Source organism: Monodon monoceros, unplaced genomic scaffold, assembly GCF_005190385.1.
Source record: "Monodon monoceros isolate NGI ecotype Baffin Bay Population unplaced genomic scaffold, NGI_Narwhal_1 Super_Scaffold_3, whole genome shotgun sequence".
Classification (NCBI taxonomy): Eukaryota; Metazoa; Chordata; class Mammalia; order Artiodactyla; family Monodontidae; genus Monodon; species Monodon monoceros.
The window spans coordinates 22,096,342-22,119,173 of NW_021703780.1; the positions used below are offsets into that span (position 1 = coordinate 22,096,342).

At 40.8% G+C, this 22,832-nt stretch overlaps 6 non-coding genes across 6 annotated transcripts; all 6 read right to left on the reverse strand.

Moving 5' to 3' along the window:
• Positions 1–763: 763 nt before the first annotated feature.
• On the reverse strand, positions 764–836 carry TRNAA-AGC. The gene has a single exon. It is a non-coding gene; the product is annotated as a tRNA-Ala (tRNA).
• An 8,635-nt stretch (positions 837–9,471) lies between these two features.
• Positions 9,472–9,544, reverse strand: TRNAA-AGC. The gene has a single exon. It is a non-coding gene; the product is annotated as a tRNA-Ala (tRNA).
• A 410-nt stretch (positions 9,545–9,954) lies between these two features.
• On the reverse strand, positions 9,955–10,027 carry TRNAV-AAC. Its single transcript has one exon. It is a non-coding gene; the product is annotated as a tRNA-Val (tRNA).
• Positions 10,028–13,169: 3,142 nt separating this feature from the next.
• TRNAM-CAU lies at positions 13,170–13,242 on the reverse strand. The gene has a single exon. It is a non-coding gene; the product is annotated as a tRNA-Met (tRNA).
• Positions 13,243–17,308: 4,066 nt separating this feature from the next.
• On the reverse strand, positions 17,309–17,381 carry TRNAM-CAU. Its single transcript has one exon. It is a non-coding gene; the product is annotated as a tRNA-Met (tRNA).
• Positions 17,382–21,503: 4,122 nt separating this feature from the next.
• Positions 21,504–21,576, reverse strand: TRNAR-ACG. The gene has a single exon. It is a non-coding gene; the product is annotated as a tRNA-Arg (tRNA).
• Between the last annotated feature and the right edge of the window lie 1,256 nt (positions 21,577–22,832).

Genomic DNA, 22,832 nt, shown 5'->3' on the forward strand with positions numbered 1-22,832 from the left:
CAAGAGAAACATAATAGTCTATCCTATTCACCCAGATATTTCCTTCTCTGCTGTTGTTCTGATGAGAATGGAGTCATCATAGTTCAGGCATATAAAAATGGAGACGTCTGCCATTGAGAATCTGGTCTCAGACACCTCCTTACATCAGTGAGAACTTAAATTTTCTTTGAACTTTGCCAAACCCAAGGATGCCATTTGCCCTGTTGAGAACAACATAACCAGCTGCAACTTTATGGTCTCAAGGTTCCCCCTTGTAACTATGTAACCATTGCAGACCCCAACCAAACCTTGCTTAGCCAGTTCTCAAAGTCTATGGTATGTTGTTTAGGATCAGAGCCATTTAGTCACAACTCACAGGTGCATCCAGAAGTTCACTAATAACTTCATGTGTTTGCTTTCCTGATATTTTCTGGTTACTTGAGGTTCCTGGTTTCAATCAGTGATAGGAAAGCTGGGGTCTTATTGACCCTGCTCTGCCCTGCACTTCTCAGGACTCTGCCGCCTTGCTGCCAAGTAGCTGGAAGAAACAGGAATAAAAAGAGGAATTGGGCATATCCCTTGAGATGACCAGCTATTCTGAAGAAACAGAAAATAAATTATAGGTTGATAGTAGAGGTACATAAAAAAGGCCAGTAGAACCAGTGCTGTCCTGTCTTGTCCTTGCCTAGAGAAGGATCCAAAGTGTCTGATTTTCTCATTTCTTTCTACAGGTTGGAAGATTTGCAGTTGTCAGCTGGAGCTCTGTGGTTGAAAGAGTAAAAGTTGGAGAATGTGGGTATCGATCCCACTACCTCTCACATGCTAAGCGAGCGCTCTACCACTTGAGCTAATCCCCCACTTGTCTGTCTGGTTTCTTTCCTCAAATATTTTAGAGTAATACCTCCACTTCATTATTCACTCTTCTGGGTGACCCAAACTTCAGAAAATTTCAAGGTCCTCATTGTGAAACCAGGACTGGACTCAGGGCACAGCTACTCAAAGATGCCCTGAGGCAAGAGCATGATTGGTACCTATTCCTCTGCTAAGGAAGGGAGGAGAGAGTGGCCGTGGGAAAAAGAAGAAGAGACAGAGGGAACATTTTTGGACTTCACTGTTGAAGAGAAACTGGAAATTAAGAACCTGTGTAGAAGAAAATACATGCAAAAGGAAATAGGGTTTTAATTCTGTTCCAGTTTTCACCCAACTTTAAACTGTTATCAGTTGTGACGCTTTTATAACGGGAGTCCTAAACATCTGTGTTCCCTTACATCTTTATTTGTTATTCACTAATTACAGTAGAAGTAGAAGATTCTGTCTGGGAAAATTTTAAATTATACAGTATAAATAAGTTGTCATTCATCAATAAAATTCAAAACATCGAATAAGGCCTAAAGAAAGAGTAAAATAAATCAACAGATGCAGAGATTAACATTTTGGAAGTTAATGAAATCATTTATTAAATTATTAACTGTTCAATATTTGATCTACCTATTTCTTAGCCTTACCTAATATTTTCATTTCAAGACAGAAGCCGTATTTATGCCTTAACTTCGGGCACTGAGGACACAGTGAGGGCAAAACAGTGATTTGAGTCTAAAGATCCTTATATTCTAGAGGAGAAACAGGAAATTTAAGAAGAAAAACTTCATAAGACACTTTCTGAACCAGAGAGTGTTTGTGAGGAAGGTGGCATAAATTGATGTGATAGACTGAAATCACGATAAGAGACATTAGCTATGGGTGGGGGGGGTCTCAGTAGCAAAGTAACATTTGATTTAGCGGCTGAATGCCAAGAAGTAGGCACCTTACTAGGTCTGATTCAAAATGAAAAGACGTATTAGTCAGGAGCTGAGAGGTGAAGAAAGGCCCTCTGTGGACAACTGGGAAAGTAGCCCAGACAGAGCCCGGTTACCAAATACCCACAGCAGAGCCAAAATGTGAGAAATTTTCCATCTCATTTGAAGACTGTGTGACTCTGGCCTAACCAAATGTTGGGTGTGCTGAAGGAGCACCCATTCACAGAGTTTCCAAGAGCAGCATCCATAGGATTCTCTGTGCCTGAAGACGTTTAAGATCAAGTTGAAGGTGAGGGAAGTCTCTCAGTGAAAAGCAAAGTGCAAGGGCTGTTCACAGGTCAGCATGGCAGAATCATGACCCTCTTTATCATTCCTTCCTGTCTTTGGACCTCATCTTGTTCTGATCGCTAATGTTGATAAATATATTTCCTGCATTACCTGTTGGGATCCCCCCGCCCCCATTTTAAATCATATTTCAGCTGCCTGTGCAAAGAGGAAACATCTATTTTGGATCCTATGTGTGGAAAGTAAATACCGCCTGATTGTTTCATAATTTGAGAGATATTTCTGAAGGTGTTGATTTGAACTGTCATTGCAGGTACTACAACGTTTGGGTTGAGACAGGTGGGTAAGGAACCTCCTTAAGGAAGAACTACCCAAAGATCCTACTCCTATTCTTCTTTATGAGTTTTCTCTAAGAATTCCCCTAATTTCATATTTTCTTGTTTGTTTTGTTTTTGACAGTCTGGGTCTTTTTCGTCCCCTTCCAGACCCAGGAAGCTCAGACCTCACACCCACAAATTCTTTTGTACATCTTGTCTCTCTAGGTGTCCCTCAACAGCCTTCCCTCTTCCCCCAGGTCAATAGACCCCATAAATGTCAATTACAAATAGTGGAAAGGCCTTCTTTTCACCAGGATCTCTCTGTTTGGAAAAAAGGGGTGGGAGGTCCACCCTCCCACTAGCCCAAAACCATGAATGTTGAGATGGAAAGGCCAGCACTGTCCAGTACAGATCATGTTCACTCCCTCCACAGCAGGTTTTCCTTCCTTGTTGTAGTACAATGACAAAGAGTATTGGTCAAAGACTGAGTCTGTGCTGTCTTCTGTGTGAAATATAAACGTATAAATTGTCATTTTTAAAGGCAATCCAATATTTCCTGGAGTTGGGTTCAGGAGAGAAGCTCTGAGGACTCAGGTGCCTGTGGAGAAGGAATGAAGCAGCAAAACTGGGGAAAATAGATCTCTTTCTCACTAGCTCCCAGTGCCAAGAAGGCTTTGTAACATTCAACCTAATTCCCAAGCTCTAACCCTTTTGTTGACCTGGGGTCATTCTAGACATGTGCCCTAACCAGTTGTATGGGTCTAACCTGCTGCCACAAGGTTATTTCATTGCCACCAAAGAGGACCTGAGAGAAAATATGACTTCAGCAAAAGCACAATGAAAAACTACTGTTTCTATTAAGGAGTGGGGTGGGGGAAGTGAGATCTATAGTATTTCATCATGGGAATGATCTAGCTCTGAAACCATTTCACTCTTTTGAATTGCCAGAAAGCAAGTAAAGGTCCCAGCTGGGTGGGGTGCCCAGTTGGAATTGCGGGGCTGTCTCACATGTCATGTATTTCTCTATAAAACAGAGTTGTGATTGTTAGAGATTTTGGAAATATGGCCACCTAGGAGGAGGAGAGGAGGGGCGGCTTCTGCAGCCCTCTCACCTGCACAATTAAGCCCTCCCAACGTGGCCCAGGTTGCTGGGTAGGGCTTCATCCCTCCTCCTGTCTTCCGGAGAAAGATAGGATTGGCATAGTAAGACACTAGGATCCTTGACAAGGATGAGGTAGCAGAGGGAAGAGGAAGAATTTTCAAGAGAACATTGGAAACTGGAAATCAGGGCTTTTACTCAGTCTTTAATTGGAAAGAATGAAGGAATGGTCAGGAAATATCAACACAAAATCAAGAAAAAACTGCTCAAACAAGAAAAGTTCAACAAAAAACACTGATGCTCCACAGGTCAGAATCCCTTCTCATCCTAAATATCTATCAGATATTTTGAGTTTTCTAGTCACAATTTTAGTCAGATATAATGGTAAAGATTTTGGGGCTTGATTTTGTTTTTTTTCATCGTGAAAGAAACAAAGTTTCTTTTGTTTGTTTCATTCCTAAGGTCAGTAGACAACAGGTCTGTTGCATTTGCCTTTCAAATTGTGGATATGAAACCAAGATTGTTTCTCTCCACCGTGGACATTCTGCTTAAGCATCCAGACATCCTGAGCAGTCACCAGTATGCTGAGACCCAGCTTGTGATCAGACTGAAAAGCTTCCTGCTTTTCCCAGGGAACATTCATTTTTTCAAACTCATTTAGGGCTCTTTACTTACCCTGGGACTAAGGGAAACCTTAGCCTGTTCTTTCCAAGAAGAGAACGCTAGTGGGTTTTAATCTCAATCTGTAAATCCATTCTTCAAGCCTCTAATGAGCGCCCATAGTACAAACTCAGTGAGTAAGGACAGAACTCCACAGGCAAAAGTGGTAGCTAACGCTTGCTAATCATTTCCTATTGTTCTGACCCTGCACCAGTTGCTGTGAACCGCCTAGAGAATTCTGGAGGTCTCATTTTCCACTTGAAGAAACATGTGAAGGATGTATTGGGTACCACTATTTATCCAGCGAAGTCCACCTGCCTTATGTGCAAAAAGCTCTTGTAACCCCCGCTTGCCTGGACAGGTAAAACTGACTCTACTGACAGTGTTAGAAAAATTGGGGCACAAGGATTTCAGCAAGCAAGAAGGAAGAAGAGACTAAAACGTATCTCAAGGTGACAACTTTCCTGAAAGCTGAACCTCCACTCTCCCAGCCCCCTGATGGCCTAATGATTACCCCACAGCAGACATCTTCTCACCTAGCTTATTATGCAGTTTTCTTATTTGTGTCTTGTCTGTGTCTCCCACGCCTCTTAACTGGGATGTAGCTCTATAAGGGAGGCAAGTTTGAGGTTTTATTCACTCTTGAATCACTGCACCTAGAGGTGTCCACTAATAAGAAATATTTGTTGCATGATTAAGAGAATAAATGATTTTACACCTCCCCATTCCTTAACTTCCAATAGCTGATCTTCCGGGCCCAAATTTGGAAGAGAACTCTCCCCTGCTTCTTCCATCAGATGGAAAGGAAGATCAAAAGTGTGATATAACTTGTGTTTTCTGGTATAATCTAAGTGTTTTCACCAATGATTTTACTGAAGTTACTGGGAAGTGCAACAAACTTGAAATCTAATTTCACCCTTTTAAGCAAAGGCTGGCTCATTTTTCAAACGACTGTGGAAAGATAATGACCTGCCTGCCCTCTCTGAGGCTCGAACTCAGGACCTTCAGATTATGAGACTGATGCGAGGGTAGATAGCTCAAGTTTTACTCATTGAGAATAAAAGAGGAGACAGTACTTTCCAACCACCACTATTTTATCAGTTGCTAGCTTTTAATAAATACAATCAATGGTACTTGAAAATCATTCCAATAAGCCAATGCTCCAGATTAGGAATGATGCAGTCTATGCCTTTCCGATATTCACCTACAGATAAAATCATCTGGGTTTCTTGACTGGAGATAATGTGCTGTCTTTTGTTAGTCTTGTGTTCCAGTGATGCGCTTTTTCCTGCCCTCAGAGATCTCAGTCAATCTTACACCTTTCATCATCTTTGTTGAAAGAAACATAGGAGCTGCCCAGTTAATATTATTTCACTGAGTGAATCAATAGTCCTCAAATTTGTCTACAGTCTGTACTTCTCTGTCTTACTCTACATCTCCATTTGTAGCTATATGACTGGAGACATTCTCCCTACAAAAACCACAAACTGAACTTAACAAAAAGCCACCTTGTTGTTTCAACCTTACGTGCTAAATCATACTAAGAGATTTATGGAGATTATTTCATGTAGTCCAGTTGAATTTTGGCAACAAAACTATGTATCATATTTTGCACTTTCCAGATAAAATGGAGGCTCAGAGAAGTTAGGTAGTTTTTCTAAGGTCCCAGAGCTGCTAAACAGCAAAGTATGAATCGAGAAAAATTATTAGATTCCAAACGGTGAGCTCTTTCTCAGCTCCAGCTCATGATCTGTCTGTTCTTCTCCACAGTAGCCCATTCACCCACACACCACCTGTCTAATTCCCAACCTCTGTGCTGGACTTCTGGGCTTAGACTTCCAAGTCAACTTTGGTTTATTCTCCTCCTTCAGAACCTACATCAAATGACTTGCCAAATACTGAACATTATTCTTGTGCAGATTTTTTGAATCCATCACCTCCTTTCCATTCATTCAGTGCATATTCGTTGGGAAGCTGCTCTGTGCCAGGCACTGCAGTAGGCTCAAGCCACTGAGAAGGAATCTGACCACCCATACCTCAGGAGCAGGGAGGATAAATATGGACATGGAATGATCCACTTCTGGTTTCACCACTTTCAGTCTCCCTGGCATTGGTAGCTAAGTAACTCTTTCTGAAATACTAGTTTTCTGCTTCACACTGACCATTTTTGATTTCCTAATTTGGATATGATTTTGCTTTTCTCTCAACTTCTTCTACCCACATTGCAATTTTACTTAATAAGGTGATTTAGATCCAGTGGTGGCTAGTGTTTAGTCCCTTGATGTATTCCCTGATTTGTTATCTACTAGGCCCATCAGTGAAAGAGAAAGGATTGTTGACATCTGCAACAATAATCGTGGATTTTTCTATTTTTCTTTTCAGTTTCATTAGCTATTGTTTATGGGTTTTGAAGCTCTGCAGTCAGAGGCATACACATTTAGGATAGTTATTTTGTTAGTGAGCTGACATCTTATAATTGTATACCTTCTCAAGTAATACCTGGCAATTTTCTTTGCTTTCAAATCCACTTTGTCTTATATTAATATATCCACTTTATCTTTTTTGATTAATGCTCGTGTGGGGTCTCTTTTCCCATTCTTTTCTTTTAATCTCCTGTATCTCCTTTACTCTTGAATATAGCTTTTAATCTCACATTTAACTCTATTTGAAATGGGTTTCTTATAATCAGCATATTTATTTTTAATACACTGACAAACTGTGATTTTTAATTGATATATCTGGATTGCCAGAATATATTAAAAATAAATATGCTGACTATAAGAAACTCATATCATATTATTACTAATAAGTTTGCATTTACTATTTAATAATTTATTAATGGTTTGTTCCCTTTGTTTTTCATATTTCTTTGTTCCTCTTCCTTCCTACCTTCACTTGACTTATTAAAACATTGTTAGTAGTTGGTCTAGTGATTACCATACACATCCTTAATATTTCACAGTATACTTAGAATCAATAAATTACCATTCAAGTTGAGTATAGAAACCTCACAACCATTTAGTCCCTTTACCATAACCCCTTTATGTTATGTATATAATACATATAGATACAATGAAAACTCCACCAGATAATGTAATAATTTTCACTTTCAAGCATCAAATATACTTTAAAGAACTGAAGAGTAACATAAGTGTCTATTATATTTACCCAGTTATTTGCTTCTTTGTTATGGCTCTGATGGCAAACTGAAATCATAATGGAGTAATCATAGTTCAGGCATATAAAAATAGGGTGGATGGCCACTGAGGATGTGGTCTTAGACCAGTCCCTACATCACTGAGAATTTGAACTTTGAACTGTACCAAACCCAAGGACACCACCAGCCATATTTGGAGCAACTTCCACAAGCTGCAAACTTATAGTCTCAAGGTTCCCACTTGTAACTATGTAACCATTGCAGACCCTAACCAATTCTTGCTTAACAAGCAGTCTTGCTTCTTGCCAGTTCCAATTATAATTATGGACAAACAACTTAGGTAACTAACTGTGTGGCCTTGCAGTTTTTCCCTTTAATAAGCTTCCTTCGTTTTGTAGTCCAGTGGAACACGACTCATGTGCTTCTTGAATCTGTGTCTCCTAGGCTGCAGTCCCAATAAACATCATTTTATTTCAAACAGGTTTCTGTTTCTGAAATTTTGGTTAACTGTTCCTTCATTTATGCTCTTCTATTTCCTTCTGGTATCATTTTTTTCTTGTCTCACGACATTACTCTTTTCTAGCATTTCTGTTAGCAATGAATTCTCTCAGTTTACCTCAAATGAGAATGTGTTTCTTTCACCTTTATGTCTGAAGGGTATTTTTGTTATATTTAGCTACTGGAGTGACAGGTCTTTTCTTTCAGCATTTAGTAAAAGTCATGTCATTTCTTTACGGTTCTTATGGTTTCTGATGAGAAATCCACAATCATTCAGATTGCAGTTTCCCTTTCATTTTCTTCTGGTGCTTTCAAGCATTTTTTTCCTCTTTTGTTTCCAGCAGTTTAATTGTCATATGTCTGGGTGTAGATTTATTTGGTTTTATGCTGCTATAGCGTTGCTGAATGTTTTTATTCTGGTTTATATCTTTTGCCAAATTTGGGGAGTTTTCAACCATTAATATTTCCAGTGTTCCCCCCACCGCCTCTTTTCAAAGACCTCTTTCCCTTCCTCTGTTGGGTTTCCAATGATGTGAATATAAGAACTTTGCTATTTTCCTATTTGTCCCTAAGGCTCCGTCCATCTTTTAAAATACACTTTTCTCTATGTCATTTTGATTGAGTAGTTACTATTGTTCTATCTATACATAAACTGACTTTTTCCAGTCATCTCCTTCTCCTATTGAGACAATCCAGTGAGATGTTCTTTACAATTTTGGTTAATATATATTTTCAGTTCTGAAGTTGCAATTTGGATGTATATCTTCCTATTTTTTGCTAAGACTTCCTAAAATTACATTCATTTCAAAGAGTTCTCACCCCTAATTCTCACAGCATTGAAAATATTTGTCAGAGGATTCCAACATTTGTGTCATCTCAGTATTGGTATCTGTTGATTCTCTTTTCAAGTGAATTAAGATTTTTCTTGGTTCTTCATATGCTGAATAATTTTGGATTATAACCTGGCCATTTTTGTATTACATTATAAGGCTTTATGTCTTGTTCAAAGCTTATGGGGAATATTGCCAATCTTGCTTTTGCAGGCACCTGACTGCCTTGTGTTCAAATTCCAAGTACCGAACAGCCTTCTGTGTGTTGTGGTTTCATAGTCCAATCCATTTCCAAAGCCTTTCTGATACTATTTGGAGATCTCTGGAGTGTGTGCAATCCAGTGACAGTGTGGACTTGGGCAGTGCGCTATCACTTCAGTTCTCAAAGTCCATGGTAGGTTGTTTAGGATCAGAGCCACTTATTCACAGCTCGCAGGTGCAACCAGAAGTTCACTAATAACTTCACGTGTTTGCTTTCCACGGTGACTTTCCTGATATTTTCTGGTTACTTGGGGTACTCGGTTTCAGTCCCTGACAAGAAAGCTGGGGCTTTATTGACCCAGCTCTGCCCTGTGCTTCTCAGGACTGTACCACCTTGCGGCTAAGTAGCAGGAAGAAACAGGAATAAAAGGGAATTGGGCATATCCCTTGAGATGACCAGCTATTCTGAAAAAACAGAGAATAAATTATAGGCTGATAGTAAAGGTACATACCAAAGGCCAGTGAGCCAGCGCTGCTCTGTCATGTCCTTGCCCAGAGCTGGGTGCAAAGTGTCTAATTTTCTCATTTCTTTCTACAGGTTAGAAGATCTGCAGTTATCAGCCAGAGCTCCTCGACTGAGAGCAAAAGCTGGAGAATGTGGGCATCGATCCCACTACCTCTCACATGCTAAGCGAGCGCTCTACCACTTGAGCTAATCCCCCACACTTCATTTGCCTTTTTCCCCGAGTTTTTCAGAGTCCCATCCCCTTCATTCACTTGAAACCCTGACTCTGCTAAGGGCAAGTCTTCTCAAAGATGCCCTGAGGCAAGAGCACGGTTGGTACCCATTCCTCTTCTAAGGAAAAGGAGGCGGGGAGTAGCCATGGGAAAAGCTTGGCGTCCCAAAATTTCACGTTTCAGATTTTCCGAGATAGAAGGGAAAACGTCCCAGTTGGGAGGAGTCACCCAGAACGGCCGGCTAACTCAACAAGTCTATCTCAGGATGTTTATCTGTTTCTTAAAAACGAAATGAAAACGACAAACCAACAGGAATGGGATGACCACTGGTTCCCTTTAGGGGAGGCTGAGGGCTGATTTTCCCCGCATGATGGAAGGCAAAAAAAGCATAAGTTGTTTCCGCTCGGTTTCGAACCGAGGACCTCTCGCGTGTTAGGCGAGTGTGATGACCACTACACTACGGAAACTCACGTTTTGTGCCGTTTTAAGATATTTCTCTGTTACTGAGGCAGGTCATGAGGATTTACATATCTACACCGTAGGATAGAACAATAAAAAATACAAGATATTACAGACAAGAGCCATCGGAAATAAGACGCGAGAGCATATCATAGTGAAGGAAAAAATACGGACATTTAGGGGTGAAGATGGAGGGAACAGCGTGCACAGGGTGGAAGGAACAGGCTTGGAGGAATTCCTGTGTTCAGAAATATACCTGTTCAATTGGAGTGCTTGTGTGTGTGTGTGTGTGTGTGTGTGTGTACACATGAAGATACACTGGGGAGAAAACTGTGGAGGCTTAAAAACCTTTGAAAAAAATCCAGGCACAAGGCTTACATAATCAAGGTAACATTTTATGAAGGATTGGGGAAACCAGAATTGAAGAGAACGAAAAAGAAGTTGTAAAATATTAAGGGATTGAGGTTTATTCTTTTAGCTCCTGGGATTAGCAGTAGCATGAGTCTTTCTACATCCCCAGCCCAGTACAGTGTCTGGCACAGAATCCATCCTCCATAAACATAGAATGGATAAAGGCATAGATGCATGGGTTAGCTGCAATGCTAAATCAAACAAGTTGCATAAATTAATAAAATTTTAGTACAATTTCTAGCACATGGTTCTGAAAGAGGATTTATTTCATTCCTTTTTAATCTTTCTTCACCTGTATCCCGAGTTCCCACTCCCTAAGAGAAAATCACGGAGAAATAGTTGGGATCCTACAAACTATAATCATATATGTCACCATTTTGTCATTGGTCCCACAAAAAATAAACTGTTTTCAAGACACTTGATTACCCTGAAAAGTCTGCTACACTGTCTACATTGTCATCATTCCGAACATGACTACCGTCTCCTCTTCTTCCCTGCAGCCTCTAAGCTGTGCAATGTCAAAGATTTGTGGTCTACCTGTATAAGAATTCTCACAGGCCTCCAAATCCTCAAGCTCTCTTCATCCTGACACCTAGAAGAAGAGACAAGGGAACATTTTTGGGCTTCACTGTTGAAGAGAGAAAGAAAGTGGAAATTAAGAACCTGTGCAGAAGAAAATGTTTGGAGGAAATACATGCAAAAGGAAATAGGCTTTAAATTCGGTTCTAGTTTTCACCCAACTTCAAGCTGTTATCAGTTGTGACTGTTTTATAACAGGAGTCTTAAACATCTGTGGTCCCTTACACCTTTATTTGTTATTCACTAATTAGAAGGTAGAAAATTCTGTCTGGGAAAAATTAAAATTATGCATTATAAATAAACTGCCATTCATCAATAAAATTCAAAACATCAAATAAGTCATAAAGAAAGAGCAAAATGAATTGAAAGATGCAGGGATTAACATTTTGGAAGTTAATAAAATGATTTATTAAATTATTAACTTGTATTTGATCTGCCTATTAACTCCATTTACCTATTACTTCCATTTTAAGACAGATGCCATATTTATGCCTTAACTCCAGGCACTGAGGACACAGTGATTTGAGCCTAAAGATCCTTATATTCTAGAGGAGAGACAAGAAATTTAAGAAGAAAAACTTCATAAGACACTTTCTAAAACTTCATAAGACACTTTGTGAGGAAGGTGGCATAAGTTGAGGTAATAGATTGAAATCACAATAAGAGTCATTAGCTATGGGGGGTGCTGTCAGTAGTAAAGTGACATGTGATTCAGGGACTGAGTACCTAGAAGTAGGTACCTTATTACTAAGTCTGATTCAAAATGAGAAGATGTATTAGTCAGGAGCTGAGAGGTGAAGAAAGGTCCTCTGTGGGCAACTGGGAAACTAGCCCAGACAGAGCCAGGTTACCAAATACCTACAACAGAGTCAAAATGTAAGACATTTTCTATCTTATTGCAAGACTGTGTGCCACTGACTTAAGCAAATGTTGGGTTTGCTGAAGGTCCACGTATTCACAGAAGTTCTCGAAGAACTTCACCCAAAGGATTCTTTGTGTCTGAAGAAGCTTAAGCTCAAGTTGAGGGAAAGGGAAGTCTCTCAGTGAGAAGCAAAGTGCAAGGGCTCTTCACAGCTCAGCATGGCAGAATCATGATGCTCTCTTTTCTCAGTTTTTTTGGACCTCATCAGGATCCGATCACTAATGCTGATTAATATATTTCCTGCATTACCTCCTGGGACCCGCCCCCCCACACACACACATTTGAAGCCATATTTAAGCTGCCTGTGCAAAGAGGAAAAATTCTATCTGGGGTTGTTTTTGTGGAAATTAAATACCACCTGATTGTTTCATTTTTTTTGGAGATATTTCTGAAGGTGTTGATTTGGACTGGGATGGTTGGGTTGGACAGATGGGTAAGAAACCTTCTTAAGGAAGAGCTACCCAAAGATCCTACTCCTATTCTTCTTTCATGAGTTTTCCCAAGAATTCCTCTGGTTTCACAATTTTTTTTTTCTTGTTGTTGCTGTTTTTGTTGTTTGACCGTCTGGGTCTTTCTGATTCTCTCGCAGACTCAGGCTACTCAGACTTCAGAAGGACAAATTCTGTCATATGCCTTGTCTCTTTAGGTGCCCCTCAACAGCCTTCCTTCTTTCCTCAGGCCAACTGCCCCATAAAATTCAAGTACAAAATAGTGGAAAGGCCTTGTTTTCACCAGGATCTCTCTGTTCGGAAACAGAGGTGAGAGGTCCACCCTCCCGCTAGCCAAAAACCATGAATGTTGAGATGGAAAGGCCAGCACTGTCCAGTACAGACCATGTTCACTCCCTCACAGCTTTTTTCAGGTTTTCCTTCCTTGTCTATAGACCAATGACACGGAGGATTCATTCCCTGAAGACTGAAACTGAGCTGAATTAGAAAAACTTCGGGCACAAGGATTTCAGCAAGCGTGAAAGGAGAGACTAAAAGGCATCTCCAACACAGTATCTTTCCTGACTCTTCCGCTGAAAGCTGAACGTGCCACCTCCACAATCCCGAGCCCCTTTACTGCGTAATGATTACACCCCAGCACACATTTCCTCGTGTGCTTGTGATGCATTTTTTCTTACTTGCTTCTTGTTCAGTTTTTCCCACTCCTCCCGACTGGGGTGTAGCTCCACGAGGAAGGGACTAACAGGAGATATTTGTTGTTGTTGCTGCTTGGTAAAAGATGAAAACACTTGCCCTCTCTGAGGCTCGAACTCAGGACCTTCAGATTATGAGACTGACGCGCTGCCTACTGCGCTAAGAGGGCAGACGTCCCTTGTTTTTTGCTTTGAAAATAAAATATAAAATTTTATTTTCCAGGTATGTCCATCAGTTTCCAGCTTTTGAAGAATGTAATCAATGTTACTTGTAAATCATTCCATTTAAACCAAAGCTGCACCTGAAGTGTTCCACATCCAGGAATTGTGGAGTCCACACCTTTCCAGTATACACCCAGCAATTGGACACTCTGGCTTGCAGTACCCAAGAATTGTACAGGTCTTTTGCAGCTCTTTTTCCCTCTTGTGTTCCAGTGATCTGCCCCTTCCCACCTTCAGAGGTCTCAGTCACTCTTATACTTTCCTTGGTACCTTATGTTCAAAAGAAACTTTTGAACAGTGCCCAGTTAATATTAGTTCACTGACTGAGTGAATGAATACTCCTCACATTTGTCTACAGTCCATATTTCTCTGTCTCACTCTAAATCTCCACTTGGATATACATGACTGGAGACATTATCCTTACAAAAAACACAAACTGAACTTAATAAAAAACCTCCTTGTTGGGCTTCCCTGATGGCGCAGTGGTTGAGAGTCCGCCTGCCAATGCAGGGGACACGGAATCGTGCCCCGGTCTGGGAGGATCCCACATGCCACAAAAAAATCTCCTTGTTTGTTTCAGCCTTACAATTATACTAAGAAATTTATGGAGATGATTTCATATATTCAAATTGAATTTTGGTAACAAAAGTATGTATCATGATTTGCATTTTTCAGATATAATGGAGGCTCAGAAAAGTTAAGTAATGTTTCAAAGGTCCCAGAGCTGCTAAGCAGCAAAGTATGAATTGAGAAACAGACTTTTAGATTCCAAATTGGGATCTTTTTTCCTGCTGTAGCTCGTGATCTCACTGTTCTTCTCCACAATAGCTCATTCATCCACACTCTATCTAATTCCCAACCTCCTCTGTGCTGGCCTTTTGGGCTTAGACTTGCAAGTCAATTTTGGCTCATCCTCCTCCTTCAAAGTCCACATCCACTGCCCTGCCAAATACTAAACATTATTCTTGTGACGCCCTCTTGAATCTGTCCCTTCCTTTCCATTCAGTCAGTACATATTCATTGGGGAGCTGCTCTGTGCTGGGCAGTAGGCTCAGGTGATTCAGAACGAATCTGACCACACAGATCTCTGGAGCCAGAAGGATAAATATGGACAAGGAATGATCCTCTTCCAGTTTCACTACTTTCAGTCTCGCTGGCATTTGCAGCTAAATAATGCTTTTGAAAATATTTGTTTTCATAATGTCCCTCTGCTTCACTCTGACCATTTTTGATTTCTTAAGTTTTGATATGATCTTGCTTTTCTTTCAACTCTTCGGTAGAACCTCATTGTGATTTTGCTTTATAAGGTCAATTCCACCCATTGGTGCATGGTGTTACATTTTCAATGTGTTTTTTGATTTTTTTAATCTACTTGATTTATCATTAATGAGACATGTACATACCAAAGGCCAGTAGAGCCAGCATTACCCCATTTTGTCCTTACCCAGAGAAGGGTCCAAAGTGTATCGTTTTTTCAATTCCTTCTGTACTTTGGAAGATTTGCGGTTATCAACAAGAGCTCCTCAGTTGAACTGATAAAAGGCTGGAGAATGTGGGCATCGATTCCACTACCTCTCACATGCTAAGCGAGCGCTCTACCACTTGAGCTAACTCCCCACCTCCCGTTTTTCAGGGGACCATCTCCATCCATGTCATTCCTTCTTTTGGGGCCGGCCAGAAGGTCAGGAAAAGTCAAGGCCATTAGGCTGGAGTAAGGGCACATCCTCTCAAAGATACTCTGAGGCAAGCGCGCGGTTGGCACCTATTCCTCTGGTAAGGAAGGGAGAAAGTCGCCTTGGGAAAAGTCTGGCCGCAAAAGTACAGGTTTCAGATTTTACGGGATGGAAGAGATCACGTCCCAGTTGAGAGGACTCACGCAGAACACCAGGCTAATGCAGGAGGACTATCTCAGGTTGATTACCTGTCTCTCTCTTTTTTTTTTTTTTTTTAACATCTTTATTGGGGTATAATTGCTTTACAATGGTGTGTTAGTTTCCCATATGTGTTCCCATATCTCTTCCCTCTTGCGTCTCCCTTCCTCCCACCCTCCCTATCCCACCCCTCTAGGCGGTCACAAAGCACCGAGCCGATATCCCTGTGCCATGCGGCTGCTTCCCACTAGCTATCTACCTTACGTTTGTTAGTGTGTATATGTCCATGACTCTCTCGCGCCCTGTGATTACCTGTCTCTTAAGCACGAAACTAAAGCAGCAAAGGAACATAAGTGGGAGGATCACTGGTTCCTTTTAGGGGAGGCGATGGGCTGAATTTTCCCGATGGTGGAAAGCAAAAGGCAGCACTTGCTTCTGCTCGCTTTCGAGCCAAGGACCTCTCGCGTGTCAGGCGAGCGTGATAACCACTACACCACGGAAACCTCCGCCTAGCATTTTTTCTGAGATAGTTATTGGATTCTTGCTGAGTTGGGTCTTGAGAAGTTACATATTTACACTATATGCAAGAACAAAAATACATACTGTCACATACAAGAGCCATAGGAATTTAGAGGCGAGACGTATCAGAGCGAAGGAAAAATATATGGACATTGAAGTGTACAGATGAAGAGTGAACACAGGATGGAAGGAACAGGCATGGAGGTAGAGATCCTGTGTTCAGAAATATACTGGTTCAGTTGGAGGGGGTGTACGTGCGTGTGCGTGTGTGTAAAATAGACATGGAGGGAAACAGTGATTGAAAAGCCTGGACACATACATTGGAGAAAACACTGTGGAGGCTTAAGAACCCTTGAAAAAATTCCACGCAGATGGCTTACATGATCAAGGTAACATTTTATGAAAGGTTTTTAATTTTGAATGCCAAATAGGTAGGAAATAGGGAAACCAGAATTGAAGAGAATGAAAAAGAAGTTATAAGATATTAAGGGATTGAGTGAGGTTTATTTTTTTAGCTCCTGAGATTAGCAATAGCATGAGTCTTTCTGCATCTCCAGCCCAGTACACTGTCTGGCACAGAATACATTCTCCATAAACATTATAGAATGGATGAAGGCATAGATGAATGAGAAGAAAGAGAAAGACTCTGGAGAGGTTGTGCAGGAAAGATCTACAGTATTTGACAATGTCTCAAGACACTGGATGTAGAGATTTGAAGGAGAAGAAGGAGTCAAGGACAATTAGAAGTCTTGAACCTGGGTGTCAGACACAGAAGTGATTTTGAATTAATGTCTGATGAATGGAAAAATGAATCCACTCATTTAAAAATATTTGTTCTATGAATGTATGAAGGAAGAAAGGAAGTGGTATGGAGAAAAACTGCTTATGAGACTATACCTTAAATTAAAAGAGAACCTCACATCTTTTCATACAGAAAAAAACAACTTTTCATGTCTGGTTTTGCTCCTTGGGGCTATTAGACCTGAGAAAAATGATTCAACTCCTCTGAAATTCAATTTCATCTTTCAAATAGAAATAATGATATTTGGGTTAGCTGCAAGGCTAAATCAAATGATTTGCATAAAATTAATAAACTTTTAGTACAATTTCTAGAATGTGTTGCAGATGTGAGGTCTACAGAAGTTACCCCACTTCCTCCTCCTGTGCCATATTTCCAAAATCTTGTAACAACCACAGCTGTTTTTATAGAGAAATACACGATGTGTGGAAGAGCTCCAAATTTCTAACTGCACCCAGAACAGTGCATTAACAAGAAATATTTGTTACATAATTAAAAGAATAAATGATTTGTGGTTGGATGACATTTAGAGCATGAATTTAGGAAAGAAAATTCCCCTGCTTCTTCCATCGGGTGGAGAGGAAGACCAAAAATATGGTATAGATTTTGTCTTCTGGTGTATTCTAAATTTCTTGTCTATTTCACTCAAACCACTAAGAGGTGCAACAAACCAGAAAGCTGATTTCATCCTCTTGAGCAAATATAGAATATTGAGACATTTATCAAATGCTTACCTGGCAGCATTTGCTAATTTTCCTTTGTGTTGATTTCTTTAAGCACAGATGACACATGCTTTGCCAGGCGGACTGTGAAAACACTTAACGCTGCCCTCTCTGAGGCTTGAACTCAGGACCTTCAGATTATGAGACTGACGCGCTGCCCACTGCGCTAAGAGGGCAGGTACCCTAAGCTTTTCGTTTTGAAAGTAAAATATGAAATAGTATTTTCCAAGAACATCTGCTTTATCTGTTTCCAGCTTTTAAAGAGTGTATGTACTCAATGTTACTTGAAAATCACTCCGTTTAAACCAATGTTACCCGGGTAAGATTCCACACCTATGAAAGGCGGAGTCCATGTCTTTCCGATATTCACCCTAAGATAGGACCGTCTGGACCTCAGCACTAGGGACACTTCATTGTGTCTGTCTTTTGCTGGTCTTGTGTTGGAATGACGTCGTATTTCCTGCCCTCAGAGATCTCAGTGGATCTTACACCTTTCATGATCTCCTTTGTTGAAAGAAAAGTAGGAGGTGCCCAGTTAACATTAGTTCACTGACTGAATGAATCAATAGCCCTCAAATTTGTCTACAGTCCATACTTCTCTGTCTTAGTCTACATCTCCACTTGCATCTACATGACTGGAGACATTCTTCCCTACAAAAACTTAAACTGAACTTAATGAAAAGTCTCCCTGCTTTTTTTTTTTTTCAGCCATATGTGCCATTCATCACGCTAAGAGATTTATGGAGATTATTTCATGTAGTCTAATTGAATTTTGGAAACAAAACTATTTATCATAATGTTACCAAACCAAACTTGGGGCCAATGGCCCCAGTGCAGCACAGCCAGTCTGCTGACATCAGGTTGTGGTGAAGGAAAGTACAGCATTTATTGCAGGGTGCCAAGCAAGGAGAACTGGCTCAAAAGACCCAAACGCCCCAAAAGCTTTCAGAGAAGCGTTTTAAAACACAGTCTGAGGGAGACATTCACAGGGTATATAATCAGCCAATGAGAAATTCCCTGATTAACTGATGGTGAGGTAACAGGGTGGTATTTCAGGAAACTCAATTATCAATTTTCTGGCTCCAACAAGTCTGGGATCTACACACTACTGGTCAGCATGCAGTCAACTTTTTCCATCTGGTGGAAGTTTTAGTATCTGCAAAATAACTGAAAGATATGGCTCAGAATATTATCCATAGCCCTTAAGGAGGAACTAAATGCTCTTGAGTTTGTTTTATGGCTAAACGACCAATATTATTATTTGTCTTGTTTGACTGCTTTCCTTTGTGTTTTCATTTTCTCACTTCTCTGATTAAATTTGCTCTTTGAACTGGGGGAAGGCCTAGGATGATAAAGCTTTTCTACAAACAAGAGGCAGGCAGGGGATACGGGGGATGGGGGTGGGGGGAAATCTGTCCCCGGGAAGGCCCTGCAGGGTCCTGCTCGGTTTCAATAATTTGCAATTTCCAGATATAATGGAAGCTCAGAGAAGTTATGTTCTTAAGGTTCTAGAGCTGCTAAATGGCAAAGCCTGAATTGAGAACCAGATTTTAGATTGCAAAACATGAGCTCTTTCTCTACTCCAGCTCACGATATCACTGTCGGTTCTTCCCCACAGTAGTCCATTCATTCACACACCAGCTATCCAATTCCCAATCTCCTCTGTACTGGCCTTTTGGGCTTAGGCTTCCAAGTCAACTTTGACTCATTCTCCTCCTTCAAACCCCATATCCAATGACTTGCCAACTATTGAATGTTATTCTTGTGCAGCTCTTTTGAACCTGGCACTTCCTTTCCATTCATTTGGTACATAATTCACTGGGGAGCTGCGCTTTGTCAGACACTGCAGTAGATTCTGGGGTTCTGAAGGGATCATACTACCCTGACCTCAAGAGATAGCAGAAAAAAAAACGTGGATGTGGGATGCTCAACTTCCAGATTCTCCAATTGAATCTCCAGGTATTTACAGCTAAGAAACTCTTTCTAAAATATGAGTTTCATGATACCATTCTTTTATTCTCTAACCATTCTTGATTCCTTAATTCTAATATGATCTTGTCTCTCTCTCAATCACTGATCCTTGTTTCTACTTGCATTGTGATCTTGATCAATTAGATCCATTGGTTGATGGCATTGTTCAGTTCTTCAATCTCTTCGATGATTTTTTTTGTCTACTAGATCTATTAATTATTGAAAGAGAATGGTTTTGAAGCTCTGTGGCCAGGGACTACACTTTTAGGATTGTTGTGTCTTCTTGGTCAATTGACCCTTTATAATTGTGTAACATTCTTCATTACTGCTGGTAAATTTCTTTGCTTTGAAGTCTACTTTGGCTGATACCAATACATTCACTTAAGCTTTCTTTTGATTAGTGATTTCATGTTGTATCTTTTCCTATTCTCTCATTTTAAACCTACCTCTATCATTACATTTGAAGTGAGTTTCTTATGGCCACTGTTTATATTTAATCCATTCTGACAATTTGTGATTTTTAATTGATGTATTTAGGCCATTTACCTTTAAGGTAATTATTGCGATTTTTGAATAGAGGTCTACCATTTTATAATTTGTTTTCTGTTTGTTTCCTCTCTTTTCATTCTTCTATTTTCCTCCTCCTCCAATTCTGTACCCTGTTGGAATGGTACTGAAATGCAAATTTAGTTACCGCCCAGCCTAAATTCATTTACCAGCAAACTTTGCTTACAGAAAGTGTCCAAATACTTGCTCTAGGGATTTCCATATAAACACTTAAATTTTCACAGTGTATTTAGAATAAATATTTTATAATTCAAGTGAAATGTGGAAACCTTATCACCATTTAGGCTCTTTTACCCTAACCCCTGCTCATCACACTGAGCAGATGACATCTGAACTTTCCAGCTGTAAAGTTTCATAGTGACCAAGGTTTCAAGTTGATAATAAAAAGATGATAAAGTCTTCCAATCTTCCTAATGAATTTGAAGGGGGGAAAATACTGGAACGTGGTTTATTATTCACTTTTCTGGGAAACACTTGAGAGATCTGATTAGGGTGTTCGTTTACTTATGGTTCTGTTGGTTACAGCCTGTGGTTAACAGCCATTACCTTGTCAGTAATCTGGATAACCTAAATAGCCATTACCTTGTTAGAAATCCCCGAAACAGAGTGAAGCATAACTACAAGGTGTGTGTGTGTGGGGGGCGGTGTCAGTACCAATGAGTTTGAAAGTAGGAAGGGAATGAGAATGCAAATTCATAAAGACTTGTCTCCTACACGGCACACACAATTGCTATTAATAGTGGTTGTCATTGGCTCAGCAACCCGGGCAGTGGTATTGGTGGCGTCTGCCTTTTGACTCCAGAATTGTATCTCCTATTCCAAGCTTTTAAAGAAAAGGTTTGAGCTGGATTATCCTAAAAGGCCACAACTCAGCAGGGATGAAAGGAGCTGCTCTCCTTCTTTTCTCTTCTTTCTTTTCTTTGCTTTCCATCAGCCGCCTCCCGCGCTCTTTCAACGTGGGTCTCAGTAGACAAGGAATGAAAAACTCGTCCATTTACTGCCCTTCTTCTGTCAGCGGACCCGGGTGCTGTGCATCCTTGACCTTCACGAGAAGGCTCTTCTCGAGGGCAGAGACCACAGGGACTCCTCACCTTTGAGCCGCGAAGCTTGGGCTGCGCTTGATGCACGCTATGCGCGGCGCTGGATTGATGTTCTGCAGATACCTGCGGGGCAGGTAAACTTGCTGCTAGCTCTTCCCAGCAGATCCCAAACCCATCTCAGTCACTTCATAGACACAAGATCCACATCGTTCTCGTTTACTGTGTGAAGGTCTCATCGCTTACGAGCTGCTTCTCCTCATTCGTGGTTCCTTTAACACCTGACTGCCGATTCCCTCCTTACTTAACGTTTCTCTCTGTTGTTTATGACATCGCTGTAGTTTGTTTCGGTGCGAACTTGGACAGCTGAACACTGGAGAAAATTTAGCAGGATTCGTCGAGGATTCTATTCACACTAACTCTGAAGAGAGCACTGTGTTCTCAAGAGGCAAGTGTTCTGAAAAGGGAGAGTTTGTCATGCAAGACGGGTGGGTGCAGAAGATATTATAAATCGATTTGTGCAAGATTCTTGTCCTATTCTTTTGTATATCTTTTCTAGTCCTGCCCCGCCCCAGCCCCATCTTCCCTCCGTTCTTCTCGGTTGTGTGGTGATCGAAGAATAACACCACAGGTTTTATAAGGACCTCCTCATAATAAAACAGCCTGAAGTGATTTGTAAATAACTCAGTACACACCTTCCCCGAGAACAGGGAACAATAGCCCCGAGCCAGCCAGGAGTCGAACCTGGAACCTTCTGATCCGTAGTCAGACGCGTTATCCATTGCGCCACTGGCCCTGTTTTTGCCAGTTTTCTTTAAACCATTATTAATTAGCCTTTACGAGGTTTTTGCATTTTCATACCATCAAATTTCTGGATGTGGCTTGATGTGCACTGTCCTTCTGATTTGTCTGCCGTCTTCTCTCCCAGATGATAGAATATAAAGATTCGCGGTCTACTTTGAAGCCTCATTATAGCAATAACCTGCCAGCCTCATGTCCTTGACCTCGTGGTGAGGGACCTGGAAGTAGCAAATGATGGAGTTTTTAGGGCTTTGCTAATGAAGGAAGGAAACCAGGAAACAGGGACCAGAGTAAACAAACGGAGTAGGGGAAATACTCGCAAACCTAATCGAGTTATTAATTCTTCCCCAGTTTAGATGGTGTTCTTTCCTGTACTCCTAGGGTGCAGAACACACCCCTCATTTTGGCATTTATCACAGTGTTGTGAACAGCTGTTTGCTCAGCGGTCCTCCCCACTCAATTTTATATTCCTTAAGGGCAGCACGCTCGGTATCTACAATGACTAATCTTACATTAAAAGTCTGCATGCACGAATGAAGAGTTGAGTGAGAAAAATGCCAGTGAGCAACAGGAAAACAATTTAATTTATGGTACACGTAGGCATCACGAGTCTGTGATTCCATGTTATCTCAACCCGGGTGTTTAATTGGAAGAGCAGTGGAGTGCCGTATACAGCAGCAGAATCCTAGTTTCCCGAATATAGGTTTGTGGCTCACAGTGGCTGTTTATGTGCTCAGGGGCTGAGGCTGGGCATGTGTCCATTAAGTCTAAAGCCAGCGACAATCAGACGGTAGGGCTGGGCTGGAGCTAGTGGCTGAGATGTAGGCTTTCTAAGTGAAGAGAATGTCTAGTCTGCTGATATAAAAGAAACAGCTTAGTGAACCAAGTGCGCACCAGACTGATATATTTAATACCACTTAGTGGTTGGCTTCGAGTTTTTCATGATACCAGTCATCAGGAGGACTTACAACACAATGCTTATAAAACTATAAGACACCTAGCCCAAAGATCCCTCCCCAATCAAGGAAACTTTCAGTAATAGCTCTACAACAATTCAAACAACAGCATTCAATTGGCTTAAACAAAGTGGATTTATTATCGCACTTAACAAGTCTGGAAGGTAGAGAGGCTACGTGCCTCGTTAACTCGGTGGCTCCATGATGTCATCAGGACCAAGTTTTTTTGAATCTTTGTGTTCTGTCATTCTCAATATATGGATCTCATACTCCAGCTGGTTTCCTTGCAGTACCT